Source organism: Marmota marmota, unplaced genomic scaffold, assembly GCF_001458135.2.
Source record: "Marmota marmota marmota unplaced genomic scaffold, marMar, whole genome shotgun sequence".
Lineage (NCBI taxonomy): Eukaryota > Metazoa > Chordata > Mammalia > Rodentia > Sciuridae > Marmota > Marmota marmota.
The window spans coordinates 33,055,005-33,063,461 of NW_025999853.1; the positions used below are offsets into that span (position 1 = coordinate 33,055,005).

Here is an 8,457-nt window from a genome sequence, read left to right on the forward strand (position 1 = left end):
AAGAATAAAAACAAAATAAAAAGGACTGGGGATGTAGCTCTGTGGCAAAGCACCCCTGGGTTCGGGTTCACATTTAATACTTCTTTGGAGAGAATCTTCTAAAAATGGCTAACGAATTACATAGCAATAGAATATCAATGTAGCACAAATGGATAATTAAATAAAATAACTTTTGAAAGATTAGAAAGAAAAACAAAAAAAGGAATAAGACAAAAAGATAAACATAAATATTGATATCCCAATATATATTAATCTCATAATCTTGCTACGGCATTAGAAAACAGAAGGGGTAAGAAAGCAGGAGAATTAAGAAAAAAATAATACAGGGCAATTTCTTAGAATTAATCCATGTGAACCAAGGCTGAAGGTCACACCCTACTCACCACAGGATGAACGAAAAACACATGACAGACATATTACAGTTTCTTTGAAAAAGAAAATCACCAGTGAAAATCTAGAAAGCTAAACAAAAGGAAGGAAGATGCAGAGATGATTATTTTGACAAAGACTAAGAGTTCTATGACAAAAGACATGCAATCTTAGTAGACTACTTGGCTCAGTGTACACAAATTTTAGATTATAGTGTTAATGTCTGTAATTTAAGCAAAGATTCTTTAATAACTACATTAGGGATGGATAGGTGAGGATAAATTGCAAAAGGTGGTGATTTAGTTAGCAATTCCTCAAAAACCATAGGAAATACTTATAATTGTTTATCTAGAAGCACTGCAGTCAATGCTGGAGGAACAAAGCTGTTGAATGCATCTGAAGAGTGACACTAGGGTTGGAAAAAAATGGTATAGGGTATCTGGTTTTTGATATAGCTATCTGATACTCCATGATTTTTATCTATGTCAAAAATTAATAAATTAAATGTCAGTATTTTAGCTTTTAAAAACCACTTAAATCTAACTTTTGTATTGTTCTGATATTATTGATATTACATATTATTTTGTTAGCCTAAAATTTATCTAATGGATCCAATATATAGTAGATTTCACCCATTTTTATGTTTTACTTTGACAGAATTTACTTTCTCTATATGTCCCTAAAAATAATTATTGTCTATATATATGTGCAATATCTACAAGAAAATTATACATTTAAATAAATGCATGTGATCACTTGGCACAAAATATATTTCAATCAAACAACATTCTTATATAATACTGGATGATTATAATACTTATTTCATAATTGGAGAAGCCAGCAGTCTAGAGCATGGACCAAATTTTGGTTAGTAACATTTCACAGGTCCAAAGCCTCACATATTCTCCATGTTTTATTTTATGACTGCTTATGGATATAAATCATATAATTTGTATATTGATGGGTAATTCATTCAGTAAAACAAACATTTATACCCAAGATTATTAATTCAATATCAAATTTTTAAAAAGACTATGTTTACATGTTAGTAAAGTTGATAAAAAATAAAAATCTTTTTGAATTTTTTGCTTATTTTATAATTTAGCTATATACTTGTTCTTAAATCTACATGGGGTAAGAGAGGCAACACTATCAATCTCAATGACTATCATTGCCAAATATGGCATTTGTCATGATGTATATCTCTTCTAGTTAGTGAAATAGAGTCACTGTGCCATTCCTATTGATCATGATCCAAATGACTCTTTGGCCTTTGGTTAGTCTGTTAGAATGTAACAAACTTCAATAAAAGGTCAAGGATGGTTTCTCAATAGATTAAAGTATATGGTAACTGATAGAGTGTATGGTAACTAATAAAGATAGAGGCTATTGTCTTTTCTTTTATTCGGGACTTTTCTAGAGGGTAGCTAGTATAGTTATGATCTGTTTGCTGCACAGTCCAGAGGTAGCAAAGGAATCCAATTATAGTACTTAGTCCAATTCTGATCTTCTGGTTGCATATTAGTCTGGGTCAGATCAACAAACACACAAAATATTTTAGCATATGGTATATGTCTTGACTATAAAGTCTCAGGTGAGAATTTCTGTATGGTCACCTTTCTGGTCTTCTGGACTTGTAGAATACAGAGAATAAGGCAAGGACAAGAAGAGATTCTGAAAGGACACAGGGAAAGTTATTACAGACATACAAAAAAGGCAAAGGATATAGTAGGGGGGTTTTGTTGCTTAGTAGAGAGATTAGGTTAGGATGAGGAGTCTGAAAGCAGGACTGGTTGAGGTGCTATGAAAAAAGGAAGAGTGTACAGTATTGACATTGGTAGGTGATTAAGAAAAGTAGGAGTGAGAATTGTTCACAGGTGACTGTCCTCAGATGTTTTCCATTCTAAATTTTGCATGCCATTTTTCTGCAGGCAGTGATGTCCCTTACTTGTCACAGGGAGGTGATAAGGTCTACATATGAGGAATTTTCAGCAGGCATCTAGAGTTCTGATAAAACCCAGGCTTTTTTTTTAAATAGGGTTAGAATCAGTCATGAATTGTTAATTTAATCCCTTCTTCAACCTACCCTGTGTCTTATTATTAATTCAAATGATGACAAGATTACTTATTTGGCTCAGAAACCCTTCCCTATCAGATCAAAATGAAGGTTACCAAACAGAATTCTACTTTTTTTTGTTTTCTTTTTTCTTGTTAATTAGAAAAATTATTTATTTCTGTTCCTTTCATACATCTTACTGTTGAGGAAACAGTCTTGCATATATATGTGAAATAACGTACTATCACACACACTGTTTAAAGGCAAAGCACCATTCGTGAAGCAGATCAGCAGTCCAGAGTTCTCAGTTCTCAGAGTTCTTAGAGATCTTGCTTCCTGATTTTACATTAACTTCTGAAAATCAGAAATATCGCAAAAAATTGTTAAAGGGGGTTGTAAAAAATAATTTTAGAAGAACAGTATATTTATGAAATGAAAAACTAAGAAAATGACACTTAACATCATTGGCACAACAGGTCTTCAGGAAAAAAAATACTGTAATAAACTTGTCTCTGATACCAAGAAATTCCAGTCCAAGCTTTCATATATTTCCTATGTTTTCACTTGATACTTTTTACTACTGCTTTTTATTCTTTTCCACATTTCATAAGAGAGGATTGGTATAGCCTTTACAACTCCATCAACAGGAGCAAATCCAGAATCCACTGATTTCTTCTCAAAAGGCACTCTAACCCATCAGATAGCCTGGCAGTTTCATTTTCATGAATACTCTAGCCATGAAAAAGCTCTGTAGGGCACAGATGAATCCAATGAATAGAAGAAGAAATCTATTGAGTTTTGGAATATTTGGTGCAATGGATTGGTCCAGGATTATGAAACCTAAACCCTCCACTGTAAACAGAAAGCTGGATGCAAGTCCTTCCATAATATATTGTCCATTTACTCTGTAGGCTAAGAAAGCTACTGGCTTCTGATGCCCATGGTCATCAGTCTTAGAGCCAAAACTCTGAGGTTCAACAATAACATCATAAATTATTCCTCTGCTGATGAGGAAACAAGACACCACCATCAGAGTATACACTGTCATGGCCGACAACATGTGCACCCAGGGCAGCTTCTTAGCTTCAGATTGGGACATTCGAGCACTAAGAACAGGACCCAGTACAAAGTCTCCATGTTGGTGGTGTTCAGGGCAGCTCTCGGGCCTCTACTTTTTTTTTTTGTATTTGATTTCTATGTCACTTACCTAACTCTCGAAGCTCTCTAGGACAATTAGATGTATTCCAACCAAGCAACATTGAGTAACTCAACAGACAACATTTACGTTCCCAAATGTAGCCTCTTTTCGTCTGTTCAGTGTCTTAAATCTTAGTTCTTTTGTTGGAACTATGTAGTGTTAGCAGCACCTACAGCAACACTGGTGCTTCCCACACCCCCATAAGCTCTACCTCATTTGAGATCTCTATAAAAATGTTGCATCAGAGTAAAGACATCTCTGAACCCTTGAAGCTATTTTCCTCTGTTGCCCAAAGTGATTCTGTTATTTGGAGATTATACAGCGTTTTTCATCTGGAAAAGCTTTGTGGAGAAATCCTTCCTTCCCTAATGTTATTAGGTATTGAATGATAGTCCCCTTTAATTGAGAGATGTTCACCTCATCTCTGGATAAACGGGTTCCATGATTTGGTAGGGATGATATGACAGTAATTTGACCCAGAAAAGTTATGAATGGTGAAATAAAGGAAATTTTTCTAAGAAATTCTGAAATTTAAAGAATTATATATTTTGATGTAGCATCAAAGGAACCACTGTCATATCTGGATGAAATTGAAGACAAGCCATTGAAAAAGATTAGGAGTTTGCAGCAGTTGGCAAAGGGAGTTTTCTAAGAAGACAGGTAGGGGCCTTAGGAAGAGACTTACTAGAGGTACTGGTAAAGGCAGGGAATAATAGAATTGTCAAACTCTTATTCTTATTCTCCTGCTCCTGCTCCTGCTCCTCCTCCTTCTCCTTCTTCCCCTGCTCCTCCTCCTCCTCCCCCTGCTCCTCCTCCTCCTTTTCCTCCTCCCCTGCTCCTCCTCCTCCTTCTCCGCCTCCCCCTACTCTTCCTCCTCCTCCTCCCCCTGCTGCTCCTCCTCCTCCTCTTCCTTTTCCTCCTCCCCTGTTCCTCCTCCTCCTCTTCCCCCTGCTGCTGCTGCTGCTCCTCCTCCTCCTCCCTCTACTTCTCCTCCTCCTCCTCCCCCTGATCCTCCTCCTCCTCTTCCTCCTTCTCCTCCTCCTCCTTCTCCTTTTTTTTTTTTAAACAATAGCTGGATGAGGATTAATATGGAATTACTGGGTACAAGGCCAGCAAGAAAGAACAGAGTAACACCTGGGGCTGTTAGTGGTTCGCTAGCCTGAGTAGATAATAAAAAAGTTGTGCTAACCTTGTGAATTATTTAGTTTATACTTTCAAGAGATAATGTTTGGACATAGGCACATAAACCACAAGCTGACATTTATTAAACATAAACTAAATGCATTCAATCATTTAAGCAACAAATGATTTACTGAATTTCCAGATAACTTGAAATTGTCTTAGATAATTTCAAAACTGTTCTAAGAGGTGGAAATTTGTAACAGATACTTAAAAACAATGTGATTTAGTTTGAAAAGGAAGGACATTTATGACATAAGGGCTAAGATGAAGAAAGACAAGAACAAAAGTGAGAAAAATGGAAGTCATATCATAAATCTTAGGAAGATTATTGAATGTTTAGATTGATTGGTAGTACTTCATTGGCAAGCTCACAGAAAACTGCCAAACATTTTCAAATGTAGAAATAGCATTGATTTAGGAATCTTAATCAATGTTGTCATGTTGAGTCGGAAGCAGATGAATGGTGGGATGGTGGTGATGATTGCAAATATCCAAATATTAAATGAAACCTCCCTCCAGGGCTAGTTTTGTGGTTGTGTAAAAGTGAAGAAGAAATAGGCATGAGAAGCTGAGGTTGCAATTGATTGCATTTGGGTAGAGTTATAACACCACTGGATTCAGACAGGTCTGGTAAGAGTGATAATGGTCAGTTCTACCAAAAGTCTATTTGAACAAGGCACTAAGAAGTTCCTTGGATGAAAATTCAACATATAAGAAAAGGATGTTAACTGTGAGGTATTAGAAAACAAAAGAAACTTTTGTTATTTTTAGGAATAGTGATGCTGAATATACATAATTTTGTTAGTTGGATTTGATGGACCTATGTTTTAAAGTAAAAACTGAATGTTATTTAAAAGTCTCTAAGATGGGAGCAAGCAACTCTGCTTTGGTATCTTCTAGTATGACATGAAACAAAATGTGGAAAGAAGTATTTCCCTTTGGTGCAAAGGTTTGATGCTTCTGGTATTTGAATGCCCCTGCTGCAGCAGTAGCAGAAATGGTGGGACAAGACTGACAACTGTGATCTGCAAGAGTTTAACATCAACTGGAGGAAATGCTCATATTGAACCAAAAAGTCCAAGGAAGAGACATATGGGCGCAGTTCCAAGAATGACTTGATCTGAGTACATGCAAGGTTATCTGGTAGGGACCCTAGAAATACCTGGGAGGAAAAGGTTTATCAGGGCATTGGTCCTAAATTATGAAGAAAGAAAAACAATAAATAAGACATAGGTGATATTTGAATTGCTGTGAGTTGAATATTGTGGTAATTAGAATAATGATTCCCCAACAATGTCCTAATCCAATATTCTGTCAGTATGCTATGTTACATAGGAAATGTGGGAGGAATTAAGGTTGAAAACAGAATTAATGTTGTTAATCATATATTATTTGTTATATTATTCAGGATTATTCAGTTGGGACCGAAGTAATTGGAATGGTCATTAAAAATGAAAGATACCTATAGAAATAAGAAACCCAGAGAGGTAGCAGCATAAGAAAAACCCAACAGTCACTGCAGACTTTGAAGATGAAAGAGAACCACGAGGTAATGAATGAGGGTAGCATCTTGAAACTAGAAGAAGAAAGAAGATTAATTTTTCCCAAGAATCTTCCAAAAGGAGAAAACCCTCTGAAGTCTTGCTTTTAGTTCAATGAGATCCATTTCATGCTTTAGTCCTCCAGAACTTCAGGATAATAATGTTGTGTTATTTTTAAGGCATTAATTTGGTGGTAATTTGTTATAATTTAGCAGTAGAAAACTAACATGGATGCAAATTTATGAGAATGGATGTGATTAATACATGGAAGAGAACAGTAAAACAAATATACAATTTAGTTGTAGAGCTTACATGGTCGTTGGGATAACAATGTACCCAAAGAAGTAAATAGTAATTGGGAATGAGAACTACTTAGGGGAGAAAATAATGGAATTCAATTGACTTATGTTCATTTTTAGGCAGTGAAATGATATGAATGCAAAAATATCTAGATGAAAAAACAGATTTGGAAATGAAGTTAATAGTATTAAAAAGCATGAGAATGGAGGAGGGATGTAATGAATATTCTAGGCAAAAAATTACTGAGCTTTGGAAATTTTCAGATTTAGGGATAAACACACTTTGAAAAATAAAGTAATGGTAGAATTAGAGAAATGGAATGGGAATCAGTAAAATATTAGAACAAATAGTCAGTGAGTTTGTGTTATGTAATTAGAGTTCTATAAACAACTGTTGAATGAGAGCAACATCTTAGAAACCAGATAAAAGGTAAGGCCCAAGTGCTTAAAAAATGACCTTGGTAGCCCAGAGTAGTGAAGATTTTCCTATAAAGTATAGGCTTGGGCATTGCCACAGTCTGGCTGGGCACAAAATCACAAGCCACACACCTTGTAGATTCAAACAGCAACTCTTTATTCCCGAACTCACTCCGGCACTCTACACACGTTCTGGGGAAATCCACGTTCTCCGCCAAATTCCACGTTCTGCATCCCAAATACTCTCTGAATCCCGTGAGAACTCAACAGGAACTCAAGGAGCGGGCGAGCCTGAGGCAGCAGGATACACCCTATTCCCAGCAGGGTACACCTTAAACCTGGAACCGCCCTAAATCCAAGGAGAGCCCTAAACCCTGATCTGCCCTAAACCCGGATCCACCCTGGTCCTTGAGCAAGGTCACCTTACATGCAATGTCACTGCAAATGACCTGGGTCCAATATGGAGAGTCCTTCCTCTAAGCAACATTGGGTAGGCTGACAAAGAAATTGCCATGTGTCATTCCTACTTGGCAATGGCTCTCAGCAGGGCATTGGCTAGCTTATTATGTATATGCCCCTAACGCCAAAAGTAAATTTTCATAAAAATTAGAGTGTACATCCTGAATAGTATTATCTACATATATGAGTATTTGTTTTGCCCATGCCCTTGCTGGTAATGAATGTTATAACTTGAAGTTTTCAGGTACACTCAACTAAATTGAGTTATATTCCTCATTACATTATTAGACAATGATGATAATGTATAATAATTTTTATGGTATTCATTTAACACTTTGATCTGATTTTCCCTTAAACTTCCTCTCTCCTTTGCACTTAGTTCATGTAGTACCAATTCATCTTCTACAAATTTCTTTAGTTACATATGTGTGTTCATGTAAAATATACAGTATTGTTTTTTTACAATACACATTATACTTGTATATGTAGATATGAATTGCATAAGTTTTATATAAATATCAGATTCATACATAGATATATGTTACATTGTATTTTTTACTATACCCCCATAGAACTGGACATATATTTTTTATAACTATATTGGACTTATCCTTTTTTAGTACCCACCTAAACCATCTAATTGATTAATATCAATTGCTTCCAGTATTTTACTACTATTTTTACTACTACTGTTGAAACAGAAATAAGACTTTGATACAGATGTGAATTTATGGGAATTGATATGATTAATAAGCATTTTAATACTCATCTTTTTTTGTGTACTTGAGCAAAGACTTCCTGAGAACATTTTGGATCATAGGCCATGTATATATCCTTATTTCACTCTTTGATTTTTCTCACCAAAATGAATGCCACTTATTACATTCAACAGTAGTGCATAAGGATATTTTCCCCTTTCATCTGTGACAACACTTG

The 8,457-nt window shown here is 35.5% G+C and overlaps 1 pseudogene; it reads right to left on the minus strand.

The window, feature by feature from the left end:
• Positions 1 to 3,036: 3,036 nt before the first annotated feature.
• Positions 3,037 to 3,562, minus strand: LOC107139808 (annotated as a pseudogene).
• Between the last annotated feature and the right edge of the window lie 4,895 nt (positions 3,563 to 8,457).